Here is an 18,783-nt window from a genome sequence, read left to right as displayed (position 1 = left end):
AATATGGCTAAAGATCAAGATGTCATCCAAATACACTACCACGAATGAGTTGGTGAAGGGTTGCAGGATGTCATCCATCAGCCTCATGAAGGTTGTGGGGTAATTCGTCAACCTGAAAGGCGTGATTGGTCATTCAAAAAGACTCTCCTTAGATTTGAAGGAAACCTTGTTGGGCATGGAATCCCCCCACAGCATGTTTTGGGGCTCAAAGCCCAAGTTTTGAGTAATATTATTGTAAAGCTCCGCGAATTGTGAGCACGAAATGTATGTTAGAGTCATAGGGCTGTCCGCCCTAAGTTTGAATGTAATGTCGGCCTACCCATGGTTCGCGTACCATGGGATTGTATAAATAGAGCAAGGCTCTAAGTTGTAAAGATATAATCATGGAATCAAAGGGATAGAATGAGATAGCGAAGCATAGAAGAAGAATCTAAGTGTGTCTTGGGTCGTAGTAGTAGGAAGAGATTCTGCAGCTGAGTGTGTAGAGGTCTAGTAGAGTCCACAGTTGAGTGCGCAAACCCCTACAGCTAAGTGTGCAAGGTAGAGTTGAGTCTGTAACCAGAGAAGAGATTAATAAAGAAAGGTTTTGTTACCAATTATGTGCATTTGTTCTGAGTTATTACATGTTTGATATCATTTGCAAGTATACTGTTTATTTACTGTGTGCACTTGTATGAATTGTGAATATTGTTAAGTATAACTGAAAGCATACAAATAAGCTAAGTTAATCAAATAATATTGGATGATTAGTAAGGACTTGGGTAATAACATTGTTTGGCCCCTGAGTAGGGCTGCGTGAAGCCAGCATCACAGGCTATGAGGTACGGGTAAGTGTGCATAGTGACATGTGCACAGGGTCGAACCGCGGACCACTTGAACCCATCAGACATCCCCAGGGTGCGGAAACCTAGTTCTAGCACCCTCCCATACTACTTCGGGTGAGACCTCAGTGTGCACTCCGTGGACTGTTGCCGAAAGGGCTAGTAGTACTGGGATTTGTTTGGCTAAATCACCTCCGAACCTAGGTTAGGCCTCAACCAGTCAACAAACCTTCCACACATCAGAGGGTTTGAATGGTACCTAGTGATAAACATACTTCAATTCAATCTTGCTAAAATATTTGGCCCCCTTGAGCTAGTCCAGAAGGCCATCAATCAATGGGATTGGATACCTATTCTAGATAGTGATCTTATTCACCGCCCGATAGTCAAACAGAGTCTCCAGGTCCCATCCTTCTTCTATACCAACATGATCAGGCTCCTATAGGGTGATGAACTTGGCATGATGTTCCCTTTCTACAACAACTCCTAAATCTACCTCTTGATTTCATTGTTCTCTAGAACAGAGCATTGATATATTGCCCTGTTGGGTAGTGGTGTGCCTAGGGTCAGATCGATGGAGTGATTGACCTAACAGTGTAGGGGTACCATCATGGATGAGAAGAAGGCATCCTCGTACTCCTCCACGACCGTGTCCATCTATTTTTTTCGTGTGGAGGAGCCCTGTCTGGAGGTCATGGATGTGGCCACAATATTCTTCTTTCCCTGAGGGCGAATCATAAGGAAGGAAAATTTCCTTGTATGGGAAATGATCTTACTGCAATGCTTCGAAGATATGAAAGAGATGGCGGTAGGAGGTGCTACCTTGGGTATCCTGCATAACTTATTTCCCAAAAAAATAATAACAGTGCGAGGCCTAGACTCATTCACAACATGACACTTCCACAAGTATGGTTGGACTAATAATACATAACACACTTCAAGAGGAGAAACATCATGTAGTACCTCATCTATGAAGGGCTTGATGTTGTAAGGAGGGCGGCACTGATGGGTGACGCAAATATCTTGTCCTTGGTTAAGCCACTGAATGGTGTACAGATGCAAGTGTGGTTTTTTCGGTAGGCCCAATCTCTTCATGAGCCCAATTGAAATGAGGTTATTTTGACTTCCACTTTTGATAATGAACTGCAACATAGAACCCTCCACCCACATTTGTGAGTGGAGGAGCCTCTCCCCCTCCTCGAAATCTTCAGGTTTAGTCTTTTGGATCTTGATGGTGGCAGCAATGGCACTGGGCTTCACATCAATAATATATTTCCCTTTGTCATTTCCCTTGTCAGGTTCTGACTCAGAGTCGGAACATGCATTTGATTCAAAATATTTTAGCTCGGCCACCAGTGAATTCTTAGCTCAAAATTCACTCGTGTTGTGAGTGGGGCTCTTATAGAACTCACACCATTTCCCTGCATCCTTCTTTGTATTCCTAGTCTTTTTCTTTGCTTGTAGCTTTGGTGGGTTGTCCTAGGTCACCCCACCTTCACTTTGTTCTTTGTTCTGTATTTTGAGGTTGTCTTTTCCTTGCTTCACTGTTATGAAACCAGCTCAAGAAAAGATAGAAAAGATAGATCAACGCCTTAGAATTCAGCCTCTTCGAGGGGGCAACCTCCTTTACATTACATAAATGAACAATTCTTGGATGATACAAATGACACAACCTCCTTTCTATATATAGGAGTCTAAGGAGTCACAATATAATCCAGCCGACCTAACAATAATAATATAAAGCCACAAAAATAACAATAGAGGGATTCTATGGGGCACAGAAATAACAATATGGGGGTAATAGGGGCACAACAATATAAATAAGGGGTATAACTACAATAGTAATGGGGTAATCACTAGTATTATAGGGACCCAACATGCCCCTCTCCTTCAAAAAAGTGTTGTCCTCAACGCTTGAGTAGTTCTGGATACTTCTGCATAAAATTCTCATCCTCCCATGTGGAATCTTCAGCGGATAAGTTCTTCCACTTGATAAGATACTCTGAAATTGATCGATTTCGTAGCTGTCGAGTTCTTGTTTCTGTGACTGCTTCCGGTTCCAATATAATTTTTCCTTCCTCGTCAAGTTCTGGCAATATTGTTTGAATTGGGAGCTTGTCACCTATAACCTTCTTTAAACATGAAACATGGAAAACTGGGTGCAATCGAGAAGCTGCAGGAAGCTCCAATTTGTATGCCATAGTACCAATCTTTTGCAACACCTTGTACGGACCATAATACTTTGGTGATAATTTATTATCCTTCTTAGCTTGCTTTAGGGACATTTGCTTATATGGTTGTAGCCGTAGGAATACCCAATCACCTACATCAAAACTTCTTTCACTGCGATGTTGATCTGCCTGTTGTTTCATTCTATTTTGTGCCAACACGAGGTTATCCTTTAAGAGTTGGAGGACTTGTTGTTGATGTTCGATGTGATGTTCCACTGCCTGAACCTTAGAATTTTCTCTTAAATATGATGTGATGGATGGTGGTTGATACCCATAAAGTGCCATAAATGGGGTCATTTTTGTTGCTGTATGGAAGGAAGTGTTATACCACCATTCAGCCAGAGGCAACCATTTGACCCATTGTGTCTGTTTATCAGATACAAAGCAACGAAGATATCCTTCCAAACATTTGTTTACTATCTCAGTTTGCCCATCAGATTGAGGATGATAAGATGAGCTATGAGCTAACTGAGTACCAAGACAAGAAAATAATTCTGTCCAAAAATTTCCAGTGAAAATGGGATCTCTGTCACTTACAATAATCTTTGGGTTTCCATGTAGCTTTTGAACTGTTTCCATAAATGCAGTAGAAACTGTACTGGCTTTAAATGGATGTGATAATGCACAAAAGTGTGCATACTTGGTAAGTCTGTCAACTACCACCATGATGACACTCTTTCCCTCAGACTTGGGTAAACCTGTGATAAAATCCATTGAAACCTCCTCCCAACGTTGGCTTGGAATGGATAAAGGTTGTAATAGACCCGGTGTCTTAATTGTTTCAACTTTATTTTGTTGGCAAACCAAACATTCCGCCACAAACTTTTGAATATCTGATTTAAGGCCATCCCAAAAAAATTCCTTCTTAACCCTGTGGTAAGTTTTTAAAAATCCTGAGTGCCCTCCTAAGGGAGAAGTGTGCAATTCCATAAGAATCTTTTGTTTTAGCTGGGAATTCTTACAGAGGTATAAGCGATCTTTGTACCATAACGAATCATTTTTCCAGCTAAATGTATCAGAAGTACTGGAATCTTGTTGTAGCTTTCGAATAAGTGCCCACACTTCTTCGTCATTCTTCCATTCCTCCCTTGCTTCGTTTATCCAATCTGGTTGGATAATAGAAATGGCACACAACAATGCTTCCACATCCTCATCCTTTCTTGAGAGTGCATCTGCCACCACATTTTGCTTCCCTTTTTTGTAGATGATTTCAAAGTCATAACCCAACATCTTTGTGACCCACTTTTGTTGCTCTTCAGAGGATAATCTTTGTTCTAAAAAGTATTTAAGGCTATCATGATCCGTTTTTACCTTGAAGTGTCTTCCCATTAGGTAGGGTCGCCATTTCTTAAGTGCATGGAGTATTGCCAACATTTCCTTCTCATAAATAGCTTTGCTTAAAAACTTTCCCTTGATTGGACGACTTTCAAAAGCAATGGGTCTTTCATCTTGCATTAGAACAGCACCAATTCCATTTCCTGAAGCATCACATTCCACAATAAAGGTTTTTGTGAAGTCCGGTGTAGCTAAGACCGGTGCTTGGCACATTGCCTCTTTAAGATGTTCAAAGGCCTTTGTTGCTTCCGGAGTCCATGAAAATGAATCTTTCTTCAATAATGTTGTTAGAGGTGCTGCTATTCTCCCATAATTCTTAACAAACTTGCGATAATACCCTGTCAACCCAAGAAATCCTCGCAGATGCTTTATGGATGTGGGGATTTTCCATTCCTTAATGGCTTTAATTTTGCTAGGGTCTACCTTAACTCCTTCATGAGATACAATATGACCCAAATATTCCACCTCCTGGACTCCAAAGAAACATTTGGATCTTTTTGCATATAATTGTTTCTCCTCCAATAGTTGTAGCACCCTGTCAACATGTTCAACATGATCCTTCCAAGACTTGCTGTAGATTAGTATATCATCAAAAAATACTAACACAAATTTTCTAAGGAATGGTTTGAAAATTGAATTCATCAAACCTTGAAATGTTGAAGGTGCATTGGTAAGGCCAAAAGGCATGACCAAAAATTCATAATGACCCTCATGAGTTCTAAATGTTGTTTTGGAATGTCTTCAATCTTCATTCTGATTTGATGATATCCTGAACGAAGATCCAACTTGGTGAAGTAAATTGATCCATGCAATTCATCCAGTAATTCATCAATGACAGGAATGGGGAACTTATCTTTAATAGTGAGCTTGTTGAGCTCCCTATAATCTGGACACATGCGCCATGATCCATCCTTCTTGTGCACCAATACTACTGGAGCTGAGAAAGAACTTTGACTCGGTTGAATTATACCAGCCTCTAGCATTTCTGCAACCATACGTTCAATTTCACTTTTTTGGACATAGGGATATCTGTACGGCCTGATGTTTGGAGGAACACTTCCTGGAATCAGATGAATAGCATGATCATGATCACGCATAGGTGGGAGACCTTTGGGAGTCTCAAATACCTTGGAATGATTGTCCAGGACTTTTTGGAGATCTGGAGAAATAGATGATTCCAATGTGGAAACATCTAGCGAACATAATTGTGCAATTACACCTCTTTGCTCCTTTTTTAGAAGCTTTGTCATACCATTAGAGCTGATTATCTTTCCTGGTTTCCCTGCAATACCCCTTAATTCAACTTCCTTTCCTTCCAAAGAAAATTTGATGAAAAGTTCTTGAAAATTAAAAGCTATTGTACCCAAGGATTGTAGCCATTGGACTCCTAGTACAACATCAGCACCTCCCATTGGAATGGAAAGCATTGGGCTAGTCAATACATATTCTCCCATGGATAGCTTGATATTATGGCACTTTCCAGAGCAATTTATTGTTCCTCCATTTGCAATCATCACTTGACACTCTGGTGCTGGATATAGGAAGCAATTCAATTCTTTTGCTACCCTACAATGAATAAAATTGTGGGTGCTTCCTGAATCAATCAACACTATTACCTTTTTCTTCTTGATTTGTCCTTCTATCTTGATGGTTTGAGGAGTGGTAATTCCCGCCAATGCATTACAAGATATGGTCGGATTTATTTGTTCTTCATCTAGGCTTTGTTCCTGGAATATATCCTCTTCTTTTGACCTTTCTTGCTCCTTTTCTTCTTCCTCTTCACAATCTATGTAGAATAATTTCTTCTCAGCACACTTATGACCTTTTGTGTATTTGCTATCACAATTGTAACAAAGCCCTTTTGCTCTTTTTTCTTCCAATTGTTGTGGTGTCAACCTTGTAGGTTGTGGAAGACTATGGGCAACAACACTTCCGTCTTTATAGTTGTGAATGGTATGCTTCCTAGTTGCCATAATTTTGCTTTCCATTTTTCTTGCTAACCTGAATGCCTTCTCTAATGAATCAGGTTCCCAAAGGCGCACATCATGTTGGATATTATCCTTTAAAGACCCTATGAACACATCAATCCTATGCTCCTCTGGAATATCTTTTACCCTTATGTTCAATTTTTGGAACTCCTCAATGTGCTCCATTATTGAACCCTTTTGTTTGAGACTTATCAATTGGCTAAAAAAAGTGTTGCTTTTTGTATCCTCATAATGTGCTATCAATTCTTCCGTAAAAATTGCCCAAGTGATAAATTGTTTACGAGAACAAAGCCATTGATACCATACAAACTGATTTGGTTCCAAATATAAAGTTGCCATACGTACCTTTTGTGTGTTTTGCACATTATTGAGATCGAAGAATTGCTCCATCTGTAATATCCATGTGGCGGGATCCTTGCCATCAAACTTCCTCATATCGATTTTTGGAACATGGTGAGTCTTCGATCCAACATTAGAGTCTATGGAATCATGATTAACATTTCTTTTGTTCTCATCATGAGTTTCCTTTACTACCTTTTCACCATTAGTGACCCTTTCTTGTAGCAACTTCTTCAATTCTTCCATGTCTGTCTTCAAATCTATCTTCAAATTTACCATCGAATCCTCCATCTTAGCTTCCATGCCCTTTATCTTAGATTCCACGCCATTTATCTTAGATTCCATGCCATTTATCTTAGATTCCACGCCACTTATCTTAGCTTCTGTTAGCTTTTGTGAGCGTGACATTTGTTGCACTTGTTCTTGTAATTTTGATATATCATGTAGCATTTCTTCCTCTTCTTCATGAGTCATGCTAGAGCTTTCAGGTTCCTTACTAGGTGTTTGCATTTTCTTTCCTCGGGGCATCAGTTACCGATAATAATGCTTTACTATGCCCTTTGAATTCCGTTAAACCAAGCTTAGATAAAAAATTAAAAAAAAAACTACACACCTTTTTTCACTTTATAGAAGCCTGATATTGAATCTGATGTATCTCTGTAATTTCGGATCATCTAGTTCTGAAATTGCTACCTGTAGTAGCCTTCTGCGTCCTCTTTCCAATGCCACAAGTCTGAACCAAATTGGATTCTCCAAGGAAGAGTTATGTGAAATCTCCCACAGTGACTTGCTTTTAGACTGGTTCAGTAGAGCGAACTTGTACGACGTGCCACGAGTCACTGTTTCAACCTTTGAATCTGAAACACACATACAAGAAACTACAGTCCGTCCTCTTTCTGTACCTTTTTACGAAATTTCAATCCGATCCTCAGAGAGAGAGTTATGACGATTTTCCCCAGGTCACCTGTTTTGAATGTAATTCAGGAGTCTGCAAAAAGGCCAACTTCCTCAGATCATATCTCCGAAAATATCATGCAAAAAGCTCTGAAATTCTGACCCAAGGTTCAGCGCCAATTATTCTCAAATGGGTTTTTTTTGTGACTTTTGAAACATCACAGAAAAAAAGTTATAGCGAAAATTCCACGATGACCTGTTTGGAGCAGCGAAACCCTAGAATCCAAAGCTCTGATACCAAATGTTATGAAACCAGCTCAAGAAAAGATAGAAAAGATAGATCAACGCCTTAGAATTCAGCCTCTTCGAGGGGGCAACCTCCTTTACATTACATAAATGAACAATTCTTCGATGATACAAATGACACAACCTTCTTTCTATATATAGGAGTCTAAGGAGCCACAATATAATCCAGCCGACCTAACAATAATAATATAAAGCCACAAAAATAACAATAGAGGGATTCTATGGGGCACAGAAATAACAATATGGGGGTAATAGGGGCACAACAATATAAATAAGGGGTATAACTACAATAGTAATGGGGTAATCACTAGTATTATAGGGACCCAACATTCACATTCATATATCCAAAGTCTCGCTTCTTCCATTTAAATTTGTACTCAATCTTGATAGCATATTGATAGGTGGCTCTAATTGAGGAGATGTCTAGGAACTCCATCTCATCCTGTATGTACTTGTATAGATAGTTACGGTACTTGAGTACCAAATTTAGCTTAGAATCCTTGATACCCAACTTCGTGTGAAGGGTATGAAAAATATTTGTGAAATCTAGCACATCTTGGTCCCTTCCCTGCTACAACGTGGTCCATTTTATGCATTTATCTTCATATCTCCCGACAAGGTAATATTGTTCCTTGATGGTGTCTCAAAAAGAATTCCAATTAGGTGCGGCTGAAAATAGTGAGGGTTCACTCTCATCCTTTTGTTCACAGTAGGTTTCCCACCAGTCCTTGACATGGGGGGTGGCCTTGAGGAGTGAAATAATAATATTTTACAAATTGGAAAAGTAATGAACAAAAAATATCCTTCCAACAGATTTAACCATCTATCTACGATGTCTACATCTATTTGGCCTTCAAGTATGGGAATGTCAAAGTTGACTTGTACCTTAAGGGGATTAGCACCTCTAGAGTGGTTGTTGGTTGCAGATGTGTCACTTGTGGGTAGCCTCCAAAGGATCTGGGCAAATTTATCCATCATCGCATTCCTTTGTCACTCAAGGGATTCCTGCAACAATATTTTGAAAGGATATCTTTCTCTATCGTCTTTCTTTTCTTCCGCTATGGAAGGTCGTCGAGGTTTGTGAGGCTGGTCTTGAAAAGGTTTAACTGGTTTGAGCCCTAACTCCTTATACCCTGATCTTGTTGGGGACATGCAAAGAAAAATGGAGAAAGAGAAGACCTCTCTGATATCACTGATCTAGACTTATACAAGATGCAACATATTACAGATACAAACATAAACACTGATATGCATTAGAAATAAAACTTCATTTTATTAATATCAAAGAACTGAAATATGCTTACATGAAAAATGGAAATAAACTAGCTCGGGTGATGGTGGCTTATCTTTGAGAAGAGATGTTGCAGATACATGCCTCTGAACTGTGTTACAATGAGGCTCAAGGGCCTTTTTATTATTGAACAACAAGGGAAAACCCTAAACAACCAAAAACCTAACCACAGAAGATGGAAGGCCAAGAGTTTGTGGGCCCCATTGGGGTTAGTTGGGAAGCCAACTTCCCGCGGTCATAACTTGGTCATATGATCTCCATTTGTGTTATGCAATCAGCTCACAAAATAGAAGAAGATATAGATCAACAAATTCAAAATTAGACTATTCGAGTGGGAAACCTCCTTTACATTACACAAATGAAAAATTATTGGATGATACAAATGACAAGACCTCCTTTCTATATATAGGAGTCTAAGGGGTCACAATATAATCAAAGCCTACATCACAATAATATTGTAAAGGCACAACAATAACAATAGTGGGCTTCTATGGGGAAACATAATAACAATATGGGGACTACATGGCTACAACAATGTAATAAGGGGGTTTCACTAATAACAATAAGGGGCTACACTAGTAGTAGGGACCTAACATGCCCCTCTCCTTCAAAAAAGTGTTGTTCTCAACGCTTGAGTAATTCTGGATGATTCTATATAAAATTATCATCCTCCCATGTGGAATATTCAGCGGGTAAGTTCTTCCACTTGATGAGATACTCTTGAATTGATCGATTTCATAGCTATCCAGTTCTTGCTTCCATGACTGCTTCAGGTTCCAATATGTTTTTTCCTTCCTCATCAAGTTCTGACAATATTGTTTGAACTGGGAGTTTGTCACGTATAACCTTCTTTAAGCATGAAACATGGAAAACTAGGTGCACTTCGGAAGATGCAGGAAGCTCCAAATTATATGCCATAGTACCAATCTTTTGCAACACCTTGTAAGGACCATAGTACTTTGGTGATAATTTGTTATCCTTCTTAGCTTGCTTGAGCGACATTTGTTTATATGGTTGTAGCCGTAAAAATATCCAATCACCTACATGAAAACTTCTTTTGTTGTGATGTTAATCTGCCTATTGTTTCATCTGATTCTATGCCAAAGTGAGGTTATCCTTTAACATTTGGAGAACTTGTTGTTAATGCTCGATGTGATCTTCCACTACTTGAACATTAGAATGATTGTCCAAGACTTTTTAGAGATCTGGAGAAATAGATGATTTCATTGTTTAAACCTCTAGTGAACATAATTTTGAAATTACACCTCGTTGTTCTTTCTTTAGAAGCTTTGTCATGCCATTAGAGCTGATTATATTTCCTAATTTCCTTGCGATACCCCTTAATTAAACTTCCTTTCCTGCCCAAAAAAAAATCAAGAAAATTTCTTGAAAATTAAAAAATATCATACGCAAAGATTGTAACTATTGGACTCCTAGTACAACATCAGCACCACCCATTGGAAAGGAAAGCATTGGAATATTCAATACATATTCTCCCATGGATAGCTTGATATTATGGAACTTTCAAGAGAAATTTATGGTTCCTCCATTTACAACCATCACTTGACACTCTGGTGTTGGATATAGGAAGCAATTCAATTCCTTGGAGATATTACAATGAATAAAATTATGGGTGCTACCTGAATCAATCAACATTATTACCTTTTTCTTCTTGATATATCCTTCTATCTTTAGAGTTTGAGAAGTGGTAATTCATGTCAATGCATTACAAGATATGGTCAAATTCATTTCTTATTTCTTTGGGGTTGGTTCCTAGTGTATATCCTCTTCTTTTGACGTTTCTTATTCATTTTCTTCCTCCTCTTCCCAATGTATGTAAATTAATTTCTTCTTAGCACACTTATGACCTTTAGTGTAATTTATATCACAATTGTAACAAAGTACTTTTGCTCTTTTTTCTTCCAATCATTTTGGTTTCAACCTTGTAGGTTGTGGAAGGCTAGGAGCAACAACATTTCCATCTTTATAGTTGTGAGTGGTAATATTCCTTGTTTCCATAATTTTTCTTTCATTTTTTCTTGTCAACCTGAATGCCTTCTCCAATGAATCAAGTTCCCAAAGATGAATGTCATGTTGGATGTTATCCTTTAAAGTCCCTATGAAGAAATCAATCCTATGCTCATATGGAATATCATTTACACTTATATTAAATTTTTGGAAGTCCTCAATGCGCTCCACCATTAACCCCTTTTGTTTGAGATTTATCAATTGGCTAAAGAAGGTGTTGCTCTTTGTATCCTCATAATGTGTTATCATTTCCTCCATGAAAATTGACCAAGTGACAAGTGGTTTACGAGAACAAATCCATTTATACCAAACAAACTGATTGGGTTCTAAATATAAAGATGCAATACGTACCTTTTGTGAGGGTTGCACATCATGTAGATCAAAATATTGCATCATCTGTAGTATCTAAGTTACTAGATCCTTGCCATGAAACTTCCTCATATCTATCTTTGGAATGTGGTGGTTCTTAAACCCTGCATTGGAGTCTTCAAAATCATAGTTGATATCCCTTTTGTCTTCATCATGATTTTTATGGATTTCCTTGTCACCATTGGGATGCTTTTCTTGTAGCAACTTTACCAAACCTTCCTTCAACCCCTCTATCTTGATATTCATCATTGCTTCCATGTCTACTTTTAAACCATCATTCAAAACTCCCATGTCCCTTTTTATACCATCTATCTTAGCTTCCATTCCATTCTTCAAACCATCCATCTTAGCTTCTATTACTTTTTGTGAGAGTGAAATTTGTTGCACTTGGTCGCGTAATTTTGATATATCATGTTGCATTTCTTCCTCTTCTTCATGCGTCATAGTAGAGATTTTGGGTTTCTTACTAGGTGTTTCCATTTTATTTCTTCGGGTCATAAATTAATGATATTTATGCTTCACTATTCCCTTTGAATCACTTCAAACTAATTTTTCAAACAAAACTTATGCAAATTTTAAAAAATACACACATTTTTCTTGCTTTGTAGGAGCTTGATATTGAATCTGTTGTATCTCTGTAATTTCAGATTTCCAAGGTTTGAAAATTCATCCTATGGTATACCTCTGAGTCTTGTTTACAACCCCACAAGTCTGCTCGAGATTGGCTTCTCCAAGAAACAATTATGCCCAATCTCCCATGATGACCTGATTATAGACTGGTTCATTAGAGCAAACTTTTACGAAGTGTCACTTGTCACTATTTCGACCTTCGGCCCTAAAATGAATACCCAACAAACTAAAGTTTGTCCTATTTCTGTCACTTTTTACTAAATTTGAATATGATGCTCAGAAATAAATTTATGACGATTTTCCCAATGTCACATGTTTGAGATGGAATTTAGAAGCCCGCAAAAACCCTAACTTCCTTAGATCATAACTGAAAATATAGCGAACCGAGATCTGAAATTTTTACATGAATTTCATCAAGATTTTGACTCCTTGTGATAAAAATCTTAGCTTTTGAACCTTCGTAGACAAAAATTTATAGTGAAAATTCCACAATGACCTGTTTGCAATAGTGAAACACTGGAATCCAAAGCTTTGATACCAAATGTTATGCAACCATCTCTCAAAATAGAAGATGAGAAAGATCAATGACTTCAAAATTAGCCTCTTTGAGGGGGAAACCTTCTTTACATTATACAAATGAAAAAATCTTGGATTATACAAACAACAAGACCTCCTTTCTATATATAGGAATCTAAGGGGTCACAATATAATCAGAGCCTACATAACAATAATATTGTAAGGGCACAATAATAACAATAGTGGGCTTCTATGTGGCATAATAATAACAATATGGGGACTACATGGGCACAACAATACAATAAGGGTGTTGCACTAATAACAATAAGGGGCTACACTATTATTATTTGGACCTAACACTTCGGTGCGTATGATACCTTGTTGGAAATATCTCTCCGAGTACTATAGGATTTACTAAAATCCCTATTGCAAACCTCAGAAAAACATTGTTTAGGGGGTTAAGACAACTCCGAAAGTTCACAACCCGAAAAATTGTTAAAAATAATAAATGTTGTTATAATCCAGAAAACAGATGAAACCGACTGGAGGTCTAAGTGGAATAGGTGGGTGGCCACAAATATCCACCTGGATCATTCCAGTAGCTTCTAAAAATATTTCTTCACCTCGCTTTCTTCTATAAAAGACTCCCTATACAACCCAATGTTTGAAAATGGGGAGTCTAGCAATAGCTGGATCTCGTGCTCCACTTCCCTTTTATGTGTTAACCATTTAGGCTCTTAGAACACATCCCTATATTCCTATAAAAACTCTTCCAATTGTTGTTTTTGTTTCTTAATACAACTCTCTAGGGATGCCTTGCCTATTATTGACTCTTATACAGACTGATTTTCTCTTAAAAATAATAAAACATACTTCTTACTGGAACTGATCAATTTCTTGGCTTGGTTAGCACTTACCAGTGAAATTTTCAACTTGCCTTTGTGTGCACTGATGATGAATGATTTTCCATCCTTGACGAGCCGATACTAGTTAGATATCTACATGAATATTGCATCTTGCATGTACATGTAGGGAACCCCAAACATGAATCCATATACATCAAGGGGAACCACATCTACTTCTGCTTCATCAATAAAATCAACACTGATGTAAAATCTAATTTTGCTCTATCTTTTTACCTTCAGCTACGCATTCTTATTTACCCATCCCAGTGGATATGGGTTTGGATGATCATAAAATTCCAGCCCCAACTTCTTGACCAAGTTTGTTGAAATGAGATTTCCTATGATCCCGAGTCAAACAAAGCATCAATCTTTGTCTTCTTGACCTGTATCTTTATATGGAAGATTTTGGTCATTTGTTTCTCTTATTGTTGTTGAAGGCTACTCATATTTGCCTCCTTTTTCACTAACGTACATATGATCTTATCATCCACATCCAAGTTACTTTCAAATTGATTGCTTGAATCAGTGACCATGAGATTCTTCTTCTTATTGTCTTTCTTTTTCTTCTTCAGGTTTAGCTCTAGATGCAACTTCCAACACTTCTCTTCTATACGACTGTCAATGTTCTAGTGGTTGCAGTGTTCGTCAGGGTATTTTCACTGGTGTGTTGTGGTTATCTTATTTTTATTTCTTCCTCCTAATTTATTCTTCTTTCACTCAAAATAATCTTGTTTCTCCTTCTTCTTCGATCCACTTGATTGTGCTCTCTTCATGCCTATGTTTTCTAGGTATTATGCCTATACCCAAGCCTCGTCCACTGATTTTGGCTTGAACAAAATCACTTTCTCTCGCAGATGGTTGTATAGTCCCCTCAAATACTTGAGTACATCTAGGTTCTTTAGGGAGATACCCAACATTATGGCCATATTTTTTTAACTCTATGGTGTATTACTTCATGCGTTGCCCCAACATTTGCTTTAAGTAATTCCACTGGATCCACTAGTCATCTACATACCTAATAGGGTAATACTGTGACTTAGTGAGGATATTGTAGTCCTCCCATTTAGTCACTAGAGGATCTCTCTCCAACCTCAGGGTCTCCATGTGGCTCTCCCACCAAGTCAAGGCATGGGCCTCTAATTTCAGCTTCACAAATGAGATTTTTTGTCCTTCCTCAATTTGATGGATGTCGAAATACACTTTCAATTGTTGTAGTGAGTGATTTAGCTTCATATCGTCGATATTATTGTGGTACGGCTTGATAACGACATTTTCTTCTATTTTAAATAGGGGTTGTAATTGTTCCACGTACTCGAACTAGGTTTATCTTTTCAAAGTTATTTCTTTGGTTGGATCTTTCTTTCTTCTAGATTTCTTGATATCCCTTCTAATTTTTCCTTTGTATTTAAATCCCATCTTCTCCAAATATCCTAAGCTTATTGCTCAAGGCTGTCATGAGAAGATTTACATTATGATTTATATCTACAACTTGTTTTTCTAGTTGTGAAAACCCCTCCTCTAGATGATCACAAGGGTCATTCATAGATTCGTCAACCATGATTAGGTTTTTATAATTTTTTGCCCCACCGATCTAGATCTCGTGTAAATCTCCACAATATACCCAAAGAAACCTGCTCTGATACCAATATGATCCATAAAATATCGTGGATATTCCACTGGATAGTTTGTCACAACAAACCTAATAAAATTTAAAAATATAAAATTATACACTACTACAATTTTCTTAGATTTCTAAATCTGTAGATTTTACTGTTAGAAGTGAATGCACACGAATGAAAATTACGCAGAAAAAAGAGAATGGAAAAATAAAATCTCACACCCACATTTGACACAAGATATGCTATGGGAAACACTTTTGGGAGAAAAACCCAGCTAGAAGGTGAGGTTGCCCTACTCTCTTTTTCTGAATGGAAATATGACTGCAAGTAAAAAGAAGTATGGTCTATGGCCCGTGGGCTGCTACAATGCACAAATCCTCTCTGTGTGATCTACGTCATATCCCTCTTGGCTATTTTTTCTCAGCTATGGAACAAATTCACTTGAAAGAATGGAACATATTTTCCTCCTAGTGGCCCGGTTATAACATACCCAATAGCCTACTAGTGGTTAGGTTTGATTACTTTAACCCCTAACCAAAGTCACAATATAGACTCTTCTAGAGTCTTCTACATCATAATCACATGGCTATCCCATTTTCCATGAATATTGGGGGTTGACATGTCATCCTCTCAAATTATGGTGGTGAAAATATGAAGGTCAAATTTTGAGTAGCATAACATTAGCATACGAACTTCGATTAACATGATTCATGCACCGTTGGAAAGGTCTTTGTGTGTAGAATAACATGAAAATGTGTGGTACTAAAATCATAATTTTTTACCCCCAAAAAACATTGTTTTATGGATAAAAACACTCCCAAAAGGTTTTAGACCCTATTTTTCCAAACTGAGTCATGCCGGTAAAAACGGTGACGTGAGCCAATTCGTCCACTTTTTCCACTCTGAAAGCATCGAGATGGATAAAAACCAATATAATGATCCAATATAGATCACATGGAGTTATGTATGATCAAGTTATGGAATAAACCACTTGAATAGGTATGAGGGTGCTAGGTCTACTCGTATGCTAACTTGAGGGGAAATGTTATAGCACAGGATGTGTGACGATTGATGGACCATGAATGAGAAAAATATCATAAAATACTGGTGGACGTAGTTGTTGTTTTTCCATGTATTCCAGTGGATGGTAATTTGTTTATATGGACTCCAATAAAGATATTTGGAACAAGTTATTCTCCCCAAGTCCAAGGATATTTGTTAGAGTAAACTTGAACTACGTAGAGTCAATTTATTATTGGTGGTTTATGGCCTTGAGGTTTTGGAAACCCATGGTTTTTCCTATGATTTTTTTATGTAATGTGGCCTATTTAAAGGCATGATGACTCCATTGTAATTAGCCTTTGAGCCATTATGTGGGCATGGTAAAAGGTATTTTGGAGACTGTAAAAATGCTAAAGAGTATGTTGATGACATAATAAAAGGTCTATCCATTCTTAATTGATGTAGCCTATATTGAGGGATCCACTTGAATTTTGTCTCATATGGATTTATCATGATTTGTGTCTATCTATGTGCCTATTATATTTTTATTTGTCCTTCCTTTTTTTTATAACAATAAATATCTCTCTACCTTGATTAATGTAAAGAAAAAATTAAACATGGCTATACTAAGAACAAATTATCATCATCTTCATAGTGAAACTTGGCATTAGTCAGTTCCCAAAACACCACGAGATGAAAGAATGTGAGTGTGTCACCTTTTCAACACTAATAGGATTGAAGATGAAAATCAATTTCTCTTAAATTGTCTAACTTATACTCACATTAAATCTAAATTTCAAAATATTTTTCATACTACCACCTTTCTTGAGATTTTAAGTCAATAAAACTATGGTGATCTTGGAACATTTCTCACAACGCTTTTCAAGCATAGAAAAAAAAAAAAAAATAATAATAATAATAATAATAAATAAATAAAAAAAATAAAAAAATCTAATTAATCTTACATTATTAAGGTGTGATAAAACATTTCGGTCTTAGTAGATATTAATCATCATCATGAGCATTAAGAACTGAATATGAGTGAATAATCAACATCATGATTGATGCCCACTTTTGGATTTGCTATGGGAAGAGGAAGAACAAGAGAATTATCAAAATCATCCATTCCCACATTTGAAAAATTGTTGAATCTAGATATAGGAACCTCCACATTCACTTTCGTGATAGGTTCAACCATGGAATTGAAGTGGGTCTACTCATCAATTTCATTAAACTTGCACCTGAACTCCTCGGAGCCACATGATGTCTGATTTGAATCCCAAGAACTCAAAGAATATGTTTCAGATCCCTCTGCAATATCTTTGAGTTCTTCGGACGAGGATAGATATTTTACCATCTCCAAACATAGGTTTTGATGTAGTGATGGTAGTTGACCTCTATAAAACAAATCACCTGCAGGGAAATTGTTTCCCACATACTTTGTTATATTGGACTCATCAATAAAAGAAAATGAGGCACTAAATTCAAATTGATAGGATTTTGTATTGGCATCAAGGGAGCTATTGTTTCCATTACAGGGAAGAGTCAAGTCTATATCAAAATAAGTCCCATCATCACATTCAAAAAAATTGGTCATGAAACTATCACTAATGTCAATGTATTCACTATCCATTAGAGAGTTTTCTCCTATGTAATTAATCATAGAAATTCATAACCCTTGCGTAGAATTTCCTTCTAGGCCTTCAGAAAATGTATTTATTTGGCCACTGAGATCTAACACTGACTCGTGGGAATTTGAAATATTGTGGATATCAGTTGAAGGGTCTTATGCAGTTTTCACTTGTAAGAGTCCAAGAAAATTGCTAGATGCAAAACTTTAAAATAGTATGGAGGGAGAGCAATGAAAACTAATAGTTGCGAGGTGTTAAAAATGGTATCAAGGACTGACCAAGTGTTTTGGCAGAGTGCGAATTGATTCTAGTTGTGTGGGGGATTGAGTGTGAGAAGCAATGGTAGCATGAAAAAGAGCACTAAAAGTGAAAGTGTAGGAGAGAAAAAAGTGAATAATAAATCATCAACAAGTTTTGGGAATATGAGCCAAAAATTTGACATAATACCGTATAAACAAGTACTCGAATTTGTAGTCAACCGTTTCTTTTATCACATAGATATGTATCAAATTTAAGTTTTAGATATTACATAGGTTTTACCAACCAGAGTTGTACAAATCTGCAAAAGATGGTATCCTTATGTTGATGTCGGATTTTGGAATGTGCACAAGATGTTATCCTTATGTTGAGAGCATATTTTAGAATATTTTAAAAATTTAATAGAAATATCTACAAACAAGTACTCCAATTTTCAGTGAAGTGTTTCTTCAATAAAAAAATATAGGTATAAAATTCAAGTTTTAGACCTTAAATAGATATTATCAGCCACACATACACAACCTTATATAATATGTTATCCTTATGTTGATTGTATTGGAGTTTTGGAATATTTTTGAAAATTTAATAGTAATACTTACTAAAAGAGTACTTTAATTTGT

The sequence above is a fragment of the Pinus tabuliformis genome, chromosome 5_2 (assembly GCF_031772625.1).
Source record: "Pinus tabuliformis cultivar Carrire ecotype Pingquan chromosome 5_2, CPIR1, whole genome shotgun sequence".
NCBI classification, from domain to species: domain Eukaryota; kingdom Viridiplantae; phylum Streptophyta; class Pinopsida; order Pinales; family Pinaceae; genus Pinus; species Pinus tabuliformis.
The sequence above is the reverse complement of the archived record's forward strand: the minus strand, read 5'-3'. Positions refer to the sequence as shown.